Genomic DNA, 21,924 nt, shown 5'->3' with positions numbered 1-21,924 from the left:
CAGTAGACCAGTTAAATCAGAATCTCTTGAGAGTAGAACCCATTATCAGAACCTTGTTTAAAATCTCTCCAGATGGTGATGAATATGTTCTGTAATTAGATAGTGGTGATGATTGTGCAACTTTGTGAATAAGAACCACTGACTTGTACACTTTAGCAGGGTCATTTTCTTTTTTCTTGGTTTTGATCAATAAATGATTCTGCTTTCCACCTTCTGCAGCCATTTGAGAACGTTGTTGGAAAATCTTTGACATTTTAGAAAACGCATTGTTTAGAATTTTGTTTTCTAAGTTTGTGATGAAAAACCTAGATTTAGGGCGCCTGGGTGGCTCAGTCGTTAAGCATCTGCCTTTGGCTCAGGTCATGGTCCCAGGGTCCTGGTATCGAGCCCCACATCTGTCTCCCTGCTCCGCGGGAAGCCTGCTTCTCCCTCTCCCACTCCGCTTGTTTGTGTTCCCTCTCTCGTGGTTTCTCTCCGTCAAATAAATAAATAAAATCTTTTAAAAAAAACCTTACATTTAAATCTGTAGTGAAGATTTTAAGATAATTTTTTTCTACCTGCCAACCCACAGTTGTGAAATATGTTACTGCATCATTAATTATAGACTCTTAATGAAGCAGATTTCCTAGATTTTCAGCATTTGTGGCAACCTCTTAACAATATTGATCTAAAATCAGTCTTTGAAGAAATGGCTACATTATTTGTCCTATGTTAGGTCACTTTGATATAAGGAAGTTGTTAATAATTTATCCCGCTAACACTAATTACTCCCAAATTACATATAGAAGACTCAGAACCTATTGTTAAGCCTAGTTTATTTGAGAGCATTACAGTATCTCTCTCTCTCTCTCTCTCTCTCTCTCTCACACACACACACACACACACACACACACACATACACATACCCCTCCAGGCTCATTAACACAGGGATGACACAACAATATTTCTGGGGCCTGAATTCTGACCACCCTTTCATTTTAATAGAGAAGTTGCAAATCCAAGATTATGTCCTTGAAATAGTGCCTTAAATTTGGCTTCCAAGGCCCGTCAGCATCAGAACGTAGTTTTGTATACCTCTGTCTACCTCTTACTCTCCCAACTAAGAAGACTTCAACTCATGCTGCTAGACATATGCCTCAGCCCTTGAGCCCTATGACATTCCCAGTGGGACCTTACCCTGGTACGCCATCACCATGGTGACATTCAGACATCCCTCATGAGGCCTGAGCAGGTGAGTCAATGCGTGGAGCTCATTATCCCAGAGCCAGAAAAGAGAGTAATGCATAAAAGAGTAGTTGGAAACCATGGCAGATAAGTAAAAGATCGTTATTAGGACCATTTATAGTAATTCTTTAGATGATAGATAAGTAAAATCAGAAAAGAATGAGGTTGAAAATAATTGGAAATAAGGTCAGTGAATTGGGTATGAAGGAAATATTCTCTAGTGAAGAATGAATCTTGAAACACCGGATAATCATTTCTATAAATTTATTGGGAGTTACTTTCAAGAAATCCTGTGTGAAAAAATTCTCAGTGAGTTGGTAGGATCTTTCTGCCTTGGAGACCCTAGGAAGAACTTTTAAATGTGTTTCTCACTAGTTCTCAGGACTCCCTAAGTCTTGAAAATAGATTTCTAGTCATTCTCCGTGGAGTTCATTGTCCAAATATTATTGGTAACATTTTTATAAAGTTATAATCACACATAGTGACTGATCCATTATCTTTCACTCATAACTCATCAATAATCTCCCAAAGTAGATAATTATATCATTATATGCAACATGATCTCTGAATATAACAGGTGTGGTTAGAAGGAGGCAGAGATGAGATGACAGCAAAAGGTCTGCTCAGGGATGAACACTTTTTAAAAAATTGCCTAGTTTTTCATAAACATTACCATCTGAAGATAATAAAAAAATATAGCTGATAGCATATACTTTGTTTTTCTTCTGGTACTTGAATTACTCCTTCTGTGATAATTAAAAAAAAAACACATTGAAAAAAGATTTCATTATATAACCAATCTAAACACAGTGTATTATGTATTAGCATTAAAGTGAAATTACATATGGTTTTATACTCATGATAGCCTAAATAAAAGAGATTAATAAAATAATTGTTAACATATATTCTTTTTAGAGCCTTGGTAGAAATACCAAGAAGCTAGTTTTAAGACAGTTAATAAAATATTTTTCTCTCTAAAAATCATGGAGGATTATATAAAAATATGAAATGGAAATCCTTTAAATTATAATGGAAGAGGGTATATATTAACTCTCAAGTAGCATAAGAAGAGAATTTCTTTGTATTTCTGCTATGAAAAGAACTATTGCCTTAAGGCTCAAAAAATAAGAGACCTCGTGATGTTAATGATCCCAAAAGAAATTGAATAAAGCCATCTCTCTCTAGTTTTCACAGATAGTTCAATGTGTAGAGAAGATCTAAATATGAGTGTAAAAATTGGTATGTTTCCTGAAACTACTTTTTTAAATTAATAAACCTTATTTTTTTTAGAGCAGTTTTAGGTTCACAGCAAAACTGAGCAGAAAGTACAGAGTTCCAGGACACATTCTGCACCCTGCCCTATGCCACACAACCTCCCCTACTGTTGACTTCCTCTACCAGCATAGAACATTCATTACAGTTGATGGAATTACATTGATACATCCAACACATCCGTATCACCTAAAGCCCATAGTTTACATTAGGGTTCATTCTTGGTGATGTACATTCTATGGGTCTGAACAAGTGTATTATGACATGGGTCCATTGTAGTACCATACAGAGTAGTTTCACTGCCCTCAGAATCCTCTGTTCTTGGCCTATTCATGCCTCCCTCCTCCTTAACCCCTGGAACTACTGATCTTTTTATTGTCTCCATAGTTTTGTTGTCTTTTCCACAATGTCAGTCACATAGTTGGAAACACATAATAGATAGCCTTTTCAGATTGGCATCTTTCACTTAGTAATAGACTTTTAGGATCCACTCATGTCTTTTTGTGGCTTGATAGCTTATTTCTTTTTTATTGTGAATAATTAATATTCAGTTGTCTGGATGTACCACAGTTTACTTATTCTTTCACCTACTGACAGATATCATGAATGCTTCCAGGTTTTGATGATTCTGAAGAAAGCTGCTATCAACATCCACATGCAAGTTTTTGTGTTAATATAAGTTTTTGGTTCATTTGGGTAAATACCAAGGAGAGTAATTGCTGGATAATATGGTAAAATATGTTCAGTTTTGTAAGAAACTACCAAATTGTCTTCCAAACTGACTGTATCATTTTGCATTCCTGCCAGCAATGAGTGAGATTTCCTATCGCTCCATGTCTTTGTCAACATCTGGTGCTATCAATATTGCAGATTTTGGCCATTCTGGTAAGTGTGTAGTGGTATGTCATTATTTTATTTTGAATTAGTCCTGATCTTAGGGGGAAAGCTTTGAGTTTCTCACCATTAAATATGATGTTAGCTGTAGATTTTTTAGAAGATATTCCTTACCAAGTTGAGGAAGCTCCCCCTCTATTCCTAGTTTGCTGAGAGTTTTTATCATGTGTGAGTATTAGTTTTTGTCAAATGCTTTTTCTACATCTGTTAGTATGATCACATGATACTAGAAGAAAAGAAAAATCACAAGAAAAATCATGTGATTTTTCTTCTTTAACCTGTTGACATAATAGATTACATCAATTGATTTTTGAATGTTGAACCAAACTTGCATACCTGATATGCTAATCCCACTTGATCATGGTGTATAATTCTTTTTATACATTGTTGAATTTGATTTGCTTGTATTTTGTTGAAGATTTTTACGTTTATGTTCATGATATTGGTCTGTAGTTTTCTTGTAATAGTTTTGTCTCATTTTGGTATTAGGGTAATGCTGGCCTCATAGAATAAGTTAGGAAGTATTCTATCTGTTTTTATCTTTTGGAAGAAATTATAGAGAATTAGTATAATTTCTTCCTTAAGGGTGTGGTACAATTTACCAACAAATCCATCTGGTCCTGGTGCTTTCTGCTTTGAAAGGCTAATTATTGTTTCAATTTCTTTAATAGATAAAGGTCTTTTTAGATTGTCTATTTCTACTTGTGTGACTTTTGGCAGATTGTGTCTTTCAAGGAATAGGGTAGCCAAATTTGTGGCCATAGAATTGTTCACAGTATTTCTTTATTGTAGTGTCCATGGGATCTATAGTGATATCCCCTCTTTCATTTCTGGTATTAGTTATTTGTGTCTTCTCTCTTTTCTTCTTAGTTAGCATGGTTAGAGGCTTATAAATTTGATGATCTTTTCCAAGAACCAGCTTTTGGTTTTGTGGATTTTCTCTATTAATTTCCAGTTTTCAATTTCATTGATTTCAGTTCTAATTTTTTTTTTTTTTGGCTTCCTTTGGATTTAATTTGCTCTGTTTTCTAGTTTCCAGTTTCTTTTCTTTTTAAAGATTTTATTTATTTATTTGACAGAGAGAGCTAGAGAGGGAACACAAGCAGGGGGAGTGGGAGAGGGAGAAGCAGGCTCCCTGCTGAGCAGGGAGCCTGATGCGGGGCTCGATCCCAGGACCCTGGGATCGTGACCTGAGCTGAAGGCGGACACTTAACGACTGAACCACACAGGTACCCCTCTAGTTTCCAGTTTCTAAGATGGAAACTTAGATTGTAGGTTTCAAATATTTCTTCTTTTCTAATACATGTATTCAATGCTAAATTTCCCCCTTAGCATTGCTTTCATTGTATCCCGCAAATTTTGATAACGTATACTTCATTTCTGTTTAGTTAAAAATATTTTAAAATTTTCTCAAGATTTCTTCTTTGATGTCAATGTCATTTAGATATATGATGTTTAATCTCCAAATCCTCTGAATTTTCCAATTATCTTTCTGTGATTGATTTCTAGTTTAATTCCATTGTGGTCTGAGAGCAGACGTAAATGATTTCTCTTCTTTTAAAATTTTAAGGTGTAGTTTATGGCCCAGAATGTGGTTTATCTTAATGAGTATTCCATGCAAACTTGCAAAAAATATGAAATCATCTGTTGTTGAATAAAGTAGTCTATAGATGTCAATTATATCCAGATGATTCATGGTGCTGTTGACTTCAACCATATCCTTACTGATTTTCTGCCTGCTTGATCTGTCCATTTCTATCAGAGTGGTGTTAGTCTCCAACTAAAATAGTGGATTCATCTATTTCTCCTTGCAGTTCTTTCAGTTTTACCTCAGGTATTTTGATGTTCTGTTGTTAGGTGCATTCCCATTAAGAATTACTATGTCTTCTTGGAGGTATTAATGCCAGTGTCATTTATAGCACCCCTCTTTATCCCTAAAAGCTTCCCTTATTTACAGTCTGTCTTGTCTGACTTTAATATAGCTACTCCCCCTTCCTCCTGACTAGTGCATATCTTTCTCCATCCCTTTACTTTTAATCTATGTGTCTTTATATTTAAAGTGGGTTTTCTGTAAAAACCACACCGTATAGCTGGGTCGTGTTTTTTAATTCATTCTGGCAATCTTTGTCTTTTAGTTAGTGTATTTAGACCACTGATATTCAAAGTGATAATCAATCATGGTTGGATTAATATCTACCATGTTTGTTACTGTTTTCTATTTGTTGCCTTTGTTCTTTGTGCCTTTTTTGTTTTCCACACATTTCCTGCTTTCTATGGTTTTAACTGAGCATTTTACATGATTCCGTTTTCTTTCCTTTCTTAGCATATCAATTATACTTTTTTTAAAACTTTTTTAGGGCGCCTGGGTGGCTCAGTTGGTTAAGCGACTGCCTTCGGCTCAGGTCATGATCCTGGAGTCCCGGGATCGAGTCCCACATCAGGGTCCCTGCTCAGCAGGGAGTCTGCTTCTCCCTCTGACCCTCTTCCCTCTTGTGCTCTCTATCTCTCATTCTCTCTCTCTCAAATAAATAAATAAAATCATTTAAAAAAATAAATAAATAAAAAATCTTTAAAAAAAAACTTTTTTAGTGGTTACCCTAGAATTCACATATATATTTGCAACTAATCCAAATACACTTTTAAACAAAACTATACTGCTTCATGGGTTGTGTGAGTACCCTATAATGACAAAAATATTCCTAATATCTCCCTCTTCTCTCTTGTTTTACTGTTGTCATTCATTTCACTTATACATAAGCATACATAATCACATATGATACATACATAATTAAGTCTGATATATGTATATATATCCTTAAACATTGTTGCTATTATTATTTTGAATAAGCTGTTATCTATTAGATCAATTAAGAAAGAGAAAAATAGAAAGTTTTCATTTTACTTTCACTTATTCTTTCTCCAATGCTCTTCCTTTCTTTAGGTAGATCCAAGTTTCCAACCTACATCATTTTTCTTTTTTTTTTTTAAGATTTTCTTTATTTATTTGACAGAGAGACACAGCAAGAGAGGGAACACAAGCAGCGGGAGTGGGAGAGGGAGAAGCAGGCTCCCCGCGGAGCAGGGAGCCCGATGCGGGGCTCGATCCCAGGACCCTGGGATCGTGACCTGAGCTGAAGGCAGATGCTTAACGACTGAACCACCCAGGCGCCCCTCCAACCTACATCATTTTTCTTCTCTCTGAAAAACTTTGAACATTTCTTGCAAGACTGGTCTCCTGGCAAAAAAATTATTTAATTTTTGTTTGCCTAACAAAGTCTTTATTTCTCCTTCAGTTTTGAAGGACACTTTTGTAGGGTGTTAGGTGTTCTTTTTTCTCTCACACTTAATATTTTACTCCACTGTCGTCTTGTTTGCCTAGTGTTTGAGAAGTTGGATGCAATTCTTATCTTTGCTCTTCTATAGGAAAGGTGTTTTTTTCCCCTTTCTTTCAAGATTTTTTCTTTACCTTTGACTTTCTAGTTTGACTCTTGTATCCCTAGGTGTAGGGGGTTTTTGTATTTATCCTTCTCCATATCTCTGTGTTTCCTGGATCTGTGGTTTGGTGTCTGACATTAACTTGGGGAAATTCTTAATCATTTTTGCTCCTTTTCCTTTTACTCTTTCTTCTCCCTCTGATAGTTCCATTATGCATATCTTACACCTTTTTCAGTTGTCCTACAGTGCTTGGATATACTGGGGTTTTGGGGGGTTTTTTTCCAGTCTTTTCTGTCTTTGCTTCTCAGTTATGAAAAGTTTCTATTGTCATGTCCTCAAGCTCAGAGGTTCTTCCCTCAGCCATGCCCAGTCTACCAAAGAACCTATCAAAGGTATTCTCCATTTCTGATACATTGTTTTTGATCTCTAGCATTTAAAAAATTCTCTCTTAGAATTTCTATCTCTTTGCTTACGTTATCTATCTGTTTTTGCATGTTGTCTACTTTTTTCATTAAAGCCATTAGCATGTTATTTATAGTTTTTAAAAATTCCTTTCTGGTAATTTCAGCATTATTGCCATATCTTACTTGGGTTCTGATGCTTGTTCAGTCTCTTCAGACTTGTTTTTGTCTTTTAAATGACTTATAATTTTGTTGTTGTTGTTGAATGGTGGACATGATGTGCTGGGAAAGGAACCGCAGTAAATAGGCCTTTAATAATATGATGTAAGGTGTAGGGGAGGGGAAGCATTTTATAGTCCTATGATTAGGTCTTATCCTCTGGTGAGCCTATTTCTCTGGATTGTGTACTTCACCAGTGTTTCTCTCTCTCTCTCTCTCTCTCTCTCTCTCTCTCTCTCTCTATTCCCCTCCTTCAGTGGGGCAGGATAGCCAGATGGGTCTGGAGTTAGACATTTCCCTTCCCCCAGATAAGTTAGGCTCTGATAATACCCTAGCAGGTTAGGGTCTAATAAAATTGTTTCTCTTGAGGGCAGGCTGGATTAAGAACAACAGAATGCTTTGTTGTATTTCAAAATGATTACCTTTCCCCTCTCCCTGCCAGAAGCACAAGGGGACTTTTCTCTGATATTCACAATTAGGACCTGGTAAAACTCCTGGGGATACAAAAGTGTTGTACCACCTATGACTAGGTCTCTTGGAGTTTCTTAACTCTCAGACTTATCCACATTGAGCCTCCAGCAATTTGTGAATTACAATTTTGGTTTTCCTACCCTGGTACTGGTTCTGTCGAGGTTTCTGCTCATGAATTTCTGTTCCAGTATGTTGGGATTCTCTGTACCTTCCTGTCTGTCTCTCCAGTTTTGGGGCCAGTGGTTTACCTTATGATCTCACTTCTGTCACAAATAGGAAATAGGAAAGAGGAAAGAGGTGATGGGTCCCAAGCAAATCTCAAACCTAGCAAGGCAATTTCCATCAGTTAGATGTTCAGGGTCAAGAATAATCCCCTTTGGCTACATGTCCCACCTTCTAGGTCCACTAAAAGCCACAGCCTTGTCCCTGGACCTGTGGTAGGAGTGGCAGCCATGTGATCTCTGAATTGCCTTCTGGGTTATTCTTCCCTTACTTGAAAACTAGTGCACATTCATAGCCAAAAATCTCTACGGTCACATCATGGAGAATCCAAGAAATCTGACAGCCTGCCTTCATTCTGTTCTAGTTACTCTGTACCCTTTTGTTCAACCTGGCAGTGTCTCTGCTGGTATATTCCTATTTCTGGCCCTGGTTTCTGCTGCGATGTGCATGAGTTGCACCTACAGTCTCTTTTAGCAAATGTTTGTTCAGCCACACTCTCAGTGTTCTCGTCCAAGCCACCTTTCTCATTTTTTGCCGTATGGATAGGCTGAGAATTTTCCATATCATCCATCAAGTTCTGGTTGATCACGTCTTCCCTCTCTCATTCTACTACAAGCAGTCAGGAAAAACTGAGCCATGACTTCAAAACTTTGCTTAGAAATCTCCAAAGCTAAAGATCCAATTCCTGTACTTACAATTCCTACCTTCCACATAACACTAAAACACAATTCAGCCAAGTTATTTGCCATTCAATAACAAGAATCACCTTTCTTCCAGTTTCCAATAACCTGGTCCTCATTTCTGTCTGAGATCTCACCAGAATGAATGACCTTTAACATCCATATTTCTACTGACATTCTGTTTATAGAAATCTAGTCTTTTTCCTAGCATGCAATTCAAAACTTCTCCAGCCTCTATCTATTACCCAGTTTGAAAGCCGTGTCCACATTTTTAGGTATTTCTTATAGCAGCACCCCTTTTCTCAGTACCAAAATCTGTCTTAATCAGCTCAGGCTGCCATAACAAAACAGCATAGACTGAGTGATTTAAAGAACAGAAACTGGCTGCCTCAGTCGGCAGAGCATGCAACACTTGATCTCAGGGTTTTAAGTTCAAGCCCCATGTTGGGTATAGGGCTTACTTTTAAAAATAAAGAAAGAACAGATATTTATTTTCTCACAATTCTGGAGGCTGGGAAGTCCAATTTATTGTCTGGTGAGAACTCCCTTCCTGCCTTTTAGACAGCTGCCTTTTCATTGTGTTCTCACTTGGCAGGGAGAGGGATAAAGGGGAGGAAGGGAGTGGAAAGAGGTGGGAGGAGGGTGAAGAGAAAGGGAGAAGAGATGGAGGGGAAGGAAATGGGGAGAGGAAAGAGAGAGTGATTGAGAGAGAAAGAGAGAGAGAGATTAAGAGATCGCATTTGCAACGAGTGCTCACCCAAGCACTGTTGTTATTTCTGGTGTGTCTTTTTATAAGGACACTGATCCTATTGGATCAGGATCCCACTGTTATGACCTCATTTAACCTTAATTACCTTCTTGTAGGTCTTATCCTTAAATGCAGTCACACTGGAGGGTGACTTCAACATATGGCTTCAACAAATGAATGGGTTGGGGAAAGCACGCAATTCAGTCCCTAGCAACAGGGTTTTGACCTTGGCCCTTTTCTCTTTTGTATGTATATTAGCAGTTGACAACCTTCATTATTATTATAACCATCAGGGAAATTTTTTACAAATCCTGATTCCCAGACTACACCCCAGACCAATTAAATCAGATTCTCTGGGGAGGAAAACTAGACACTAATCATTTTTGGAGCTTTGCAGGGATTGTACTATGTAGCCAGGGTTGAGAGGCTCTGCCATACTGTGTCATTGGGTGATCTCATTCATCCTGATAGGTTTAATTACCATCTATATCAGTGGCTGCTTATTAGAAATCCCTGGGGACAGATGTGCATTCTTTTTAAATCACTGCTTATACCCCTCATTCCCAGAGCTTTACTTAGCCTCAGGTAGAGTATCCGCATGGGTCTTTTTCAAAGCTCTTCCATGTGATTCTAATGTGTAACCAGCGTTGACAACCACTGACCCACAGACTGTTGACTTCCCAATGATATATCCCCAGCCCAGATCTTTTTCCTGAACTTCAGCCTCTGTGTCCAATTTCTACTAAACTGTACCATTAAATGTAATATGAGTATGCCATTCATTTAGTAAATCCTCCTTGCTCCAAGATCCTCATGAAGCCATTCACCTTTGGTTCATCTTTGGCTACCTCCATTTCTGTGGATACAAGAAATGATTGCTCACCATGTCCTGTTAAATCATCCTCCTAATGAATTCAAAAGTTTATCTACTTTTCTTCATCACCATGCCATTATTCAATCATTTCAAAATTATTGCAACAGCTTCCTAACTAGTCATCTATCCTCTAGACTTGTACATGGAAGCTTGTGTAGTCTTGAAAAAGAGAAAAATTTGATCACTCACCCCACCCCCTTGCCTCAAACCCTTTAATAACACCCCTTTGTCTTTTTTAAAAAAATATTTTATTTATTTATTAGAGAGAGAGCACGAGCAGGGAGGAGCAGAGGCAAAGGGAGAAGCTACCTCCCCACTGAGCAGAGAGCCCGATGTGGAACTCGACCCCAGGACCCTGGGATCATGACCTGAGCCAAAGGCAGACGCTTAACTTACTGAACCACCCAGGTGCCCCAACACCCCCTTGTCTTAAAGACAAAATCCAAAGCTCCCACCTGTAAGTCTCTTTCTCTTCTGGTCCTTTCTATCTTCACCCCTCTTCACTTCCCATTTGTCATCTTTCCTCTATTCTAGGAAGTGGGAGGATGTCTTCCTAAGGGATACATAAGAATTTCTGGGATACGATAGTGTGTATTTTGAAAAGCCTGTAACTTTCTGATATATATTCCCTCATCCCTCTCTATGTGGAAATCACTGCTCTAAGCCTTAACTCCTTGGGGACAGAAATCGTGTAATTCATCAGAACATCATGCTTATCACATTACTTGGTACAACCAGCAAGATATTGTGAATGAATAAACATAATTAAATGAATAAATGAATGGCTGATTGAATGAATGTATCTGTTGTAGTTGTGGAAATCAGATGACCAAATATATTAGAAATGTGTTTGAAATAAGAACAAGTAGGCACTGAAAGAGAACCTGAGGAATTCTCTAATAGTAAAATTAATTACTATTAGTGCATGGATTTTCTGATATAATTTGCCTGCTAATAATCTAATTTGCTTCCTTTCTGACAATTGCCCATATAATGTTAAAATGTGGGTGAGTAGCAGTCATATTTAAAAAAAAGAAACTTTTTATTTTTAAATAGACTCACAAGGAATGGCAGAATTAATATACAGAGTCCCATGAACACTTTACCTAGTTTCTCCCAATGGAGACATCTTTTTTTTTTAAAGATTTTATTTATTTATTTGAGAGAGAGAGTATAGAAGCAGAGTGAGAGGGAGAAGCAGACTCCCTGCTGAGCAGAGAGCCCAACGACATGGGACTCGATCCCAGGACCCTGAGATCATGACCTGAGCCGAAGGCAGACGCTTAACTGACTGAGCCACCCAGGTGCTCCCCAATGGGGACATCTTATTTAGCTGTAGTACAATATCCAAACCAGAAGACTGACCTGAGTGCAGTACTATTCAAGACTGTAGATTTTGTTCAGTTTTCGCCAGTTTTTATGAGTAGTTATTTGTGTGTTTGTGTGTGTGTATTGGTCTATGCAGTTTTATCTCATGTAAAAATTTCTGTAACTACTACCACAGTCAAGACACAGAACTGTTCCAGCAACACAAAGAAACTCCCTTATGCTATCCCTGTATTAGTCACACCTCCACCCCTGATAACCACTAATCTTTCTCCATCTCTGTAGTTTGTCATGTCAAGGATGTTCTATTAATAGAATCATAAAATATATAACCTTTTGAGATTGGCTTTTTTTTTCACTCAGCATAATACCCTTGAGACAAATCCAAATAGTTGCATGTAATAGTGTTTTTTAAGTCAGAAATTGCAAGAGATGTAAATGGAGTTCTGAAATTTGCATAAAACTTCTTTTATCTGAAATATATTGACTTGACTCTCTTAAAAGGCATCTGGGTTTATTCATCCTAGTTAGTGATAAAAAGTATATTTTAAAATTCAGGTGAGATTAATATTTACATTGTTGGAGAAATATTGATGGTTTCAGATATCATTTGGAAAGAAATATAAACTCAGATTGTGCAGTTTTGAAATTATGCTCTGCAACTTGATACATACTTTCAATATGAAAATTCACAAGGTAAACTCAATTTGCTATTGCTACCTACTATAAAGGGCCAATGAGTATTTTATCGACTCTTAGGTTTGGTGGAAATACCAGTCTGGTAAGACTGATTTAGCAGCTTATTTAATCTGAAGAAAGTTTTCTTGATTTCCCTATTCCTGAGAATTTTTCTTGTCAGCCAGAACCTCTTATTATTGTCACCTCTCTACAAAATGCTATCATAGCTTTCATATTAAAATACATTTTCCATTTTATTCATATTTTTGAGCTACTGACAGCTATCAGTCTTGTGACAGGTAGCATTTATGATAATACACTCAGAAATTGTTTGAAAGAAAAGAAAAGTGAGTGATTTATGTCTTGAGTTTAAGAGGTTAAATTTTATTTTATTGTAATAAGGCACTTTGAGGCAGACTTAGCTCTGCTGCTGTGAGCCTACTAGAGTTATTATGCCATTGAGTAAAAGCTTTTATCCATGTTTAGCCAAAAGACTTATTCATTCTGCAAAAGAAAGATTTCTATCATGGTTCAAAGAATTAAATTCTGAGTAGATTTTTGAGAGAGACTTTATCTTGTTAATGCTCTGCTTACATGATACAAATATATGGGGAACTCCCCAAAATACATCTTCTCCAGGAGAACCATTTTCTTCCAGCCTTTTTCCCCCTCTTGATTTGCTGATGCCATCTTCAGCTATGTTTTTCAAATGTAGCCTCATTAAGGTAGTATAAGCTTTCTGTCAATTCCTTCGACCCTGTTCTTCCACTTAATCTTTCTGTTCACAAACGTTCCTTCATGCAGACATGCATAATTTGTCAAAGAAAAACAACACAAAAGAGAAAAAGCATTTAGACATCATTTATCTTAATAACCTTAATTTATTAAAGCTCTCACACATTAATAAGAAAAAGAAGGAAACCCCAAATGATGCTTGGGGTAAATATCATGAATGGGCAATTCAGAAAAGAAGAAAATAAAAATACTGATAATCACACAAAGAAATGTCCAACAATATGATGAACAGAGAAATTCAAATTTAAAAAGCCCTGTTACTTTTTTTCTTTTCGATTGTTGAGATTTTATAAAAATGAACATTTCCAGATTTGGCTTGGGCTCCATGAAAACGACACTTCACTCAGAGCCTAATGTGAATGTAAATTTAGATAACATTTCTAAAAGGCAATTTGGCAATAAGAATCAGATGCCTTAAAAATGTACAAATGTTTTATGTTATTATCATAATTTATAGCACTTATAACATTTTTAAACTGACGCAAACTAAATGTCCCACAATAAGATAATGGTAAATAAATCATGGACTATCCATATGATGAAATATGATGAATTAAAAATGATTATATATATATATAGAAAGATGACAACAATACATTATTAAGTGAAAAAAAGGCTCAAGCTTGTGTCTACAGTATGATCTCAATGTTGTCCCCCAAAATGTATTTATGGTGAGAGAGAAAGATTAGAGACTTTAAGAATTCCTAACTAGGGGCGCCTGGGTGGCTCAGTCGTTAGGTGTCTGCCTTCGGCTTGGGTCATGATCCCAGGGTCCTGGGGTCGGGCTCCCTGCTCAGCGGGAAGCCTGCTTCTCCCTCTCCCACTCCCTCTGCTTGTGTTCCCTCTCTCTGTGTGTCTCTCTCTGTCAAATAAATAAATAAAATCTTAAAAAAAAAAAAGAATTCCTAACTAAATATCAATAGTGATTATCTCTGTGCAAAATAATCATGGTTGATTTTTCTATTTGTGTCTTACAGTATTACCCAAATTTTCCACAATGTATATGATTTATCTAAGGAAATAGGAAAGCGGAAATGATTTTGCAGGGATCACATACAGTATTCTAAAATGGATAATACAGAGGCTTAAATGATAAAAAGTGCTATGATATATCAAAAGACCTGTCTCTTACTTACAAAAGACTGTCTCTCTTACTGTTTTGTTTTTGCATTTTAACCACTAGGGACCATATTTATTATTTTCTCCCTCTCTAATTTTTTTTTCTTCAAATTTTTGTGTCAATGCCAGTGGGTTAACATACAGTGCAAGATTGGTTTCAGGAGTAGAAGTCAGTGATTCCTCACTTACATGCAACACTCCCTCCCTCTCCTATAGACTTCATGTTTTGAAATGTTTCATCTACCAAATAAAATTAAGTCAAGGTTAATTAACGTGTCTTCTCAATTTTCTTCAAAAAAATTATAGTTGTCAATCACTTTTCATGGGGAAATAGTTGTTACCAAGATGAGTTGATATAATCTTGTAAAAAAACCCTAAAAAACCCCCCCCCAAAAAACAGTGTTGCAGTCACTGAGCAGCCTTGTTACCAAACACGACAGGTGCATCCCAGGCTCAGACTGAGCTTCTGGAAGGCAAAGACCTCTGTGGCCTGCAATGAGCACGTTTGCCTGGAGTGACTGAGTTGTTTAAACATCTTTTAACTTTTATTGACTATCTCCCATTTGTTTGTTCTGTTTTCTAGATAATTTCCTTAACTTTATTTTCTATGGAATTTTTACATTTTACCTATTTTTTTTTCTCAAAGACTATTTCTGGCTCTCTGTTCTTTGTTTTTTTGTTTTGTTTAGTTTTTAATTCCTGCTTTCTATTTCATAGATGTATATATCCTCCTGACTCACTGGAAAAAATGATAGTCTGTTTTGTTTCATCTTGTTCTGTCTTAGAGATTTTCTTCAAATATGTCAAGATCCTTGCTGACACTTATTAAAAAAAACTTTCACATTTTTTTCATTGAGAATAACGTATATTCAGTCACGTGCACTTATATTAAATGTACAACTTGATGACTTTCTACACATGCCTGAATTCCCATGACCAATACACAGTCATGGTATGGAGCACTTCCAGTACCACAGATAAGACTCCCCCCGACCCCTTATTCTCACTGTAGTATCGTAGATACTTTGGCTTGTATTTAAACTTCATATACACTGAATCATGTAATATATACATTTTTATATCTGCCTTTCACTAAAAATATTGCCTGTGAGATTTATCGATGTTATTGCATACAGTAGTAATTTATTCTTTTTTTTAACTTTTTAAATAACTGTTTACTACTCCACCATATAAGTATACTACTCTTTTTCAATCCATTTTCTCACAAATGGTATTTTGATTATTTCCAATTTAAGGCCATTGTGAATAAAGTTTCAATATTCTTTTTTTAATGAAGATTTCATTTATTAATTTGAGAGAGAGAGAGCACAAGCAGGGGGAGCTGCAGGCAGATGGAGGAGCAGGCTCCCCGCTAATGCGGGGCTCCATGCCGGAGTGCTGGGATCACGACCTGAGCTGGAGGCAGACGCTTAACCGACTGAGCCACCCAGGCGCCCCTCTATGAATATTCTTTTACATATATTTTGATAGACATATAAACCCACTTCTTTGGGGTATATAGCTAGGAGTAGAATTGGTGACTTGTAGAATAAGTGTGGATTTAGATTTAATAGGTACAGCAAAACGGTTTTCCCAAGTGGTTGCCTCAATTTATACTTTTGTCAGTTAGTGATGTATGAGTTCAAATTGCTCATAATTCTCACCAAAACTTGCTATGTTCTTTTTAATTTAAGCCCCTTTTGTGGCTTTACAGAGATTCCCACTGTCATTTTAAATTATATATCCCTGATGACTGGTGATGCCAAGTGTCTTTTCCTGTGCTTACAAGATATTTGGATATACTCTTTTGTGATGTTTGTTTTCAAGTTTTCACTTAATTTTTACTTTAGGTTGTCTTTTATTTATTTGAAGAAGTTTTTTGCGTGGTCTCATAAGTATTTTGTCTGATATCTGCATTTCAGATATATTCTTCCTGTTGTGTCTTTGTCTTTCACTCTCTTAATGGTGTTTCTTGATGAACCAAGTTCCTTAGTTTTAATAAAGTCCAATATATCTGTTCTTTTAGAATTAGGGCCTTTTGTGCCTTTTAAGAAATCTTTGCTACTATAAAGTCATGAATATATTTTCCTATCACTTCTAAAAGCTTAAATGTTTTATATTTAGTCTATGATACACCTTTAATTAACTTTGCGTGTGGTGTTAGGTAGGAGTCAAGGTTCATTTTTTTTTCCTATGGGTATTCAAACAAAATTGTCTTTAATCTCCGTTGGTCTTCTGCATATACTGTGCCACATTCAGTCAAAAATCACACACACACACGCGCACACACACACACACACACCCCAAAGGAAAAGCAATTTATTAACAAGAGATAAAGCAGTCAACAGAAACAAACATCAAGAGAGATGCAGTAAGATCTGACTCTAAGCTCTCATATGTGGGTGGGATTGTAGACAGGCACCACTGTGTGATATTGGGTGGCTATCTGGCTTTTTAATGGGAACCTACGATGTCAGTTATTTTATTTTTTCAAGGCCATTCAGTTTTTGCTGTTAAGAAGCCTCCAATCTTCTGACACGTTTGGGTGTTTAAAATCTCCTTTCACTTGGTGTGGTAAAGGGGAGCTAGTGGTCTAAATTTTTTCTCTCTAGTCTTTCAACCAGTGATTCAGTGCTACTTCTCACTCCTCTTAGATGGAGAGAATAATGCGACTTACCTCACAGTGTTGTTGGAGTTAACTCAATTAAATTATGTGAAGCTTTTATATAATGCTTAGCACATGATAAGTGCTCAAAAATCGTTAGCTATTATTAGCTTTCTCTATTCAACCCATTCAGTTACCATTCCATTTGCTTTCATCTTCCAAAAAATGAGTAGACATGTCTCCTTAGCTACTGTCTTCACTCACATTCTCTTTGTTCTTTTAAGTATCTTTGTTGTAATTTTTACAAGATTTATGGAGGAATGTGATGTAAAAACATGTTCAATCAACGTATTTAACTAAAATTCCTCCAACTAAAAATTTAAAAATTTAAATTGCAGCACAGGCTCCCTATAATTTCTTAGACTGTGACTGTGTAATCACTGAGATAGATGATTCTAGTTCAAAGATTTCTAGCTCTAAGATTCCTTCCAGCTCAAAAATTTTTATGAATTGGTGACATTACAAATCATGCCCATGAAAATGGTGAATTCTATCTTTCTAAAGAAACCTCAGATCATTTATTTACATTTTTTTCTCCTTTTTCCAGGGTATCCATCTTCCTACCTGATTGGATATTCGTTGGTTGATTGACAGGTGTGAAAAACACTTCAGGGAAGCTCTTTGGCAAGGACAGGCAAAGCCATATACATTCCTTGATCAAATTTAAATACCCTTAAGCAACCTCCATTAACCTTGAATACCCCAAGCTGTTCCCTCAGGCTCTACAACTTACTCAAAGCTCAAACCAAATTTAGAGTAAGAATGAGTCCATCCACAAAAAAAAATGAGTCACTATTGTTTCAATGAGTGCAAAAAAAGTTTGAAAAAAAATAATTTCTGTAAATATATTTATGGCATTAGTACCTAATTGTGTATCCATATTATTTACACTGAATAAGCTATAGTAAACACGTTAGGAAAAGATCACATTATTTTACTCATTCACAATAAGTATAATATTCATAAAGTGAAATAACATTTAGGTTTATTGTTTGTTGCTCCTTTATCAGTTAAAAGCAATTGATCATTGTTTCATTATAATAATTAGTGACCTAAAACTTAGGGATCTTTATTAATTTTTCTCATAAACATATTGCAGCTGTGTAATATTTTCTAATTGTGTATACGTGTGTACATATATAATGTGTATATGTTTGTGTGTGTGTGTGTATGTATATTTAAGTGGGGGATTTGAGAGGAAGGGGGGAGAGAGAGAGACATTAGACAAAAAGACCCAGACTCAGCTGGGTTTGATTATTTAAATGTAGATTGTACCCATTTAAAATTAAATTCAATTAGCTTTAAGGTAGATTGGGGAAATACAAAATAGAATAATGGAAATAAGGCAAAAATATACATGGGGGGCTCCCGTAGTAGTTAGCTACTTTAGACTGTGAAGTGATATCCCAGGAGAAGCCGAGAAGCCTCCATCACTTGAATCATTTAAAATTGGACTAGACTAAGCTTGGGAGACTATACCATTGGGAGTAATCATGCTTTGACAGAGAAAGACTGAGAGATCTTTTTCAATTCTAATTGCCATGATCCTGTGTAATTCAATTTGAAATGGCCTTGCTATTCTAATTCACAAAGATCCCATTTTTACTAACTCTTTTTCATAATCCTGCTTCTGGTATCACTACTCCTTTTTTAAAAGGAAAAAGAAAACCTCAAACTTGGTTCCCAAGTATTCATTGAATTACACTCCTTGTTTCCGTGGTGTGTGTGTGTGTGTGTGTGTGTGTGTGTGTGTGTGTGTGTGTGTGTGTGTGTGTGTGTGTCTCCCCCCTCCAGCCGGGCTGTTTTGCAGACTCAGGCACTGCGCTCACTCGGGGCTGGGCAGACAGTGATTATCATCACCCCCTGCTTTCATCCATTAGAGCTGGGTGTTAGCAGGTAAGGGTGAGGGCTGACAGAGAGGTTTTCAGAATGGGTCAGCATAAATGCTTCCAGGAGGCCAATTTAGGATAATCTATCGAAATATGGATCAGAAATATTGCCAGCTGAAGTTGAATACCTCTATCTGTGGCATTTAAGTCAAAGCAATAGAATGCTTTCATGGGGAAAAAATAACAAAAGCCACAATTACATGGGGAGAATCGTCTGTTCGCATCATTTGGGGGTTAATTTTGTGAAATGGTTGCCATTCTGTCTGGGTCCAGCATCTGTCTCAGCCACTTTATTTGTTTTGAGATGCTTCAGGGGTAAGGTCCCTGGAGACTTGAGTCCAGGAGGCCTTCTGGTTTCCAGGAGCCAATTTGTGACAAGATCAAAGGGGTCTCTAGTCCCAGGAGCCTGAGTTACACTTTGGAATTTATAGGTGCCCCTCATTTTACACAGCACTTGCATGTTTGAAATGTATTGGAAAGTACATTTTAGTGAATTGAATTTTATTAACCCCCTCGCACTTTCAGTTGGCAGTGGCCTCTGATCATTTAATTAATGGTCAAAATTAAGAGGAGCCATTCAATGAATTTTTATAAGCTAAGAACGCTTTTGTGATATAGCTATCAGTGCTTCATGGCATTTCACTTCCCAGGTAATTTTTATTCAACAATTTCTGAAATGGAGAACTAAAACCAAAACCAAAAAAAAAAAAAAGAAAGAAAGAAAGAAGAGAAAAACAAAACTCTGAAAATTTGAAGTAAAATTTCCACACATTGTCAAGACAGTACTTATAATTCGTTTAAATTCAGTTATACATAGGTAATATTTAAATTATAGAGTGATAACAATTTTCCTACTTTACCTTACTAACACCAATTCTTTATTTTGATATTTCAAACATACAGAAATATATAAATAGTAATATAATATTCATTACGCATCACTCAGATTTTCTTTATTGTTAAGAAAAATAAATGTAGGCACATACGGTTTAAGAATGTTTAAACCCTTTCCTGGTGTTATTTCTCTTCCTTTCTCTCTCCAGAATAATTCCTGTCCTGAAGTAGGAATATACCCTGCCCACCTATTGTCTACATTTTTACTACATGTATATGAATCCATAATTGGTATATGGATAGTATTTTTGTAAATTCTTAAAATGTTCATAAATGATGGTATCATACTTCAGTCTTGCTTTTTCATTCATTATTTTGTTTTTAAGTTCTATCCATATCAATGCAAGTAGATCAAGGTTTAAATAAATTTAACAGATATGAGAGTTCCATCATTATTTACTTTACCCATTCCTCTACTATGTCTTTATGTTGCTTCCAATCTTTCACTACTGTGGACCGTACAGCACATCTCCCTATGTACCAATGTTCAAGTTTCTTTAAAGTTTACAACAACAATTGGAGTTTCTGGGTCTAGAACACATGTATCTTCAGCTTTCCTAGATACTACGAGGTAGGCTTTCCAAATTTAAATCTCACCAACAATAACCTGAAATGCCAATCTTTTCCTTTATGATTTTTACTTTCTGAGCTTTGTTTAAGAACTCCTTTCCTCTATAATTGATAAAAAGGTATTTATTGTGTGTTCACATTTATGTCTTTAAGCCACTGGAATTCATTTAAATTTTTTTTTTTTGGAAGTATGAGAGGTAGGATTCTAATTATATTGTTTTCCATATGGATAGTGAAGCTACTTAAAATGCCTGCTGGTTTTTAAGGTCACCTCTGCATGCATCAAAGTCCAATGTAAGATTGGGTGTTTTCATTCATTGATAGGTCTGGCTTCTTTTCCATTCATTGATAGGTTTATCTTCCCCTAATACCACATTATTTTAGTTGATATAGTGGTACACTAATCGTGATAGCTAATGGAACAAATCTTTGCTTCTTTTTTTTCTTCAAATTTGTCTTGGCTATCTTTGGAACTTAGTGGTCTTATATGAGTTTCATAATCATTTTTTAGAAAAACCTTTAAAATGATAAAGTGGTAATTAAAATGTATAATATAATCTATTCTTATATCAAATCACTAAATCTAATTTATTGCTCATTAGTCAATATTAATGATATCCTGCCATGTCCTGACACTTAACTTCTTTGAAAAATAAGCTTATCATGTTCCTTTTCTTCTACAAAATGATTACCATCTCTCGATTTCAGTAATTTTCATGTCATTCTCATTCGCCCAACTCATGGGCCTCTTAAGATCCATTCCTGCACCAAGTTAACAGATTCAGTCCTTCCTGATGCCCTGTTGTGAGAATGGCTTCATAAATGTAACTCTTTGTCTATCTTAGTCCTTCTCTATTTCCCATTCCAACACATTCTGCAAAGAGCTTGAGGAGCAGCTCTTTTCCTGGTTTAATCATGCCACTTTTATGCCCAAGAACTTAAACTCTTATTTGCCACAGGTCTTGAGTGACCCTCAGAGACCACACATTCAATTTCACTGGTGAACAACTGAAGTCCCAGAGAGGATTTGCTCTGCCTGGAGTCAGAGTTATCAGGAGAGGAATTAAGACTTTAAGATAAAACTTAGTCTAGAACGCAGGTCTTCTGACTCCTGAACAATTCTCTTTCTACCTTTTGCTCTCCTCCACTGAACCTTCAGATACTATTTCCTAAACGATGTCAACAGTGCATTGATTTTATTTCATAAAATCCCCCAAAGGAACTTCCCTTTCTTAGTCTTACTTCAAAATGTGGCTCATTCTTTCCTACTGCTTTGGAAATACCAACTTTTACCTTGAAATCCTGTCTCCTTAATTTTCACAGAGCTATGTCTCGCCTTCTTGGAAACATGCACCTTTTTCAGGATACTTAACTATTGTTACCATTATCCCATCTCCTAATGATGTTGATAAAACCACGACTTATTACACACCTACCATGAATCTAGCTCTTGAAAGACATGACCTCACCTTGCTTTGCTCCACAGATGCAGGATTTGAAAACCAGAGAGGGGAGGTAACATGCCCAGGGTTCCACAATAGGGAGTAG

This window comes from Eumetopias jubatus, unplaced genomic scaffold (assembly GCF_037043125.1).
Source record: "Eumetopias jubatus isolate StellerSeaLion01/CBP00866 unplaced genomic scaffold, mEumJub1_p1.0 scaffold_5, whole genome shotgun sequence".
Lineage (NCBI taxonomy): Eukaryota > Metazoa > Chordata > Mammalia > Carnivora > Otariidae > Eumetopias > Eumetopias jubatus.
The sequence above is the reverse complement of the archived record's forward strand: the minus strand, read 5'-3'. Positions refer to the sequence as shown.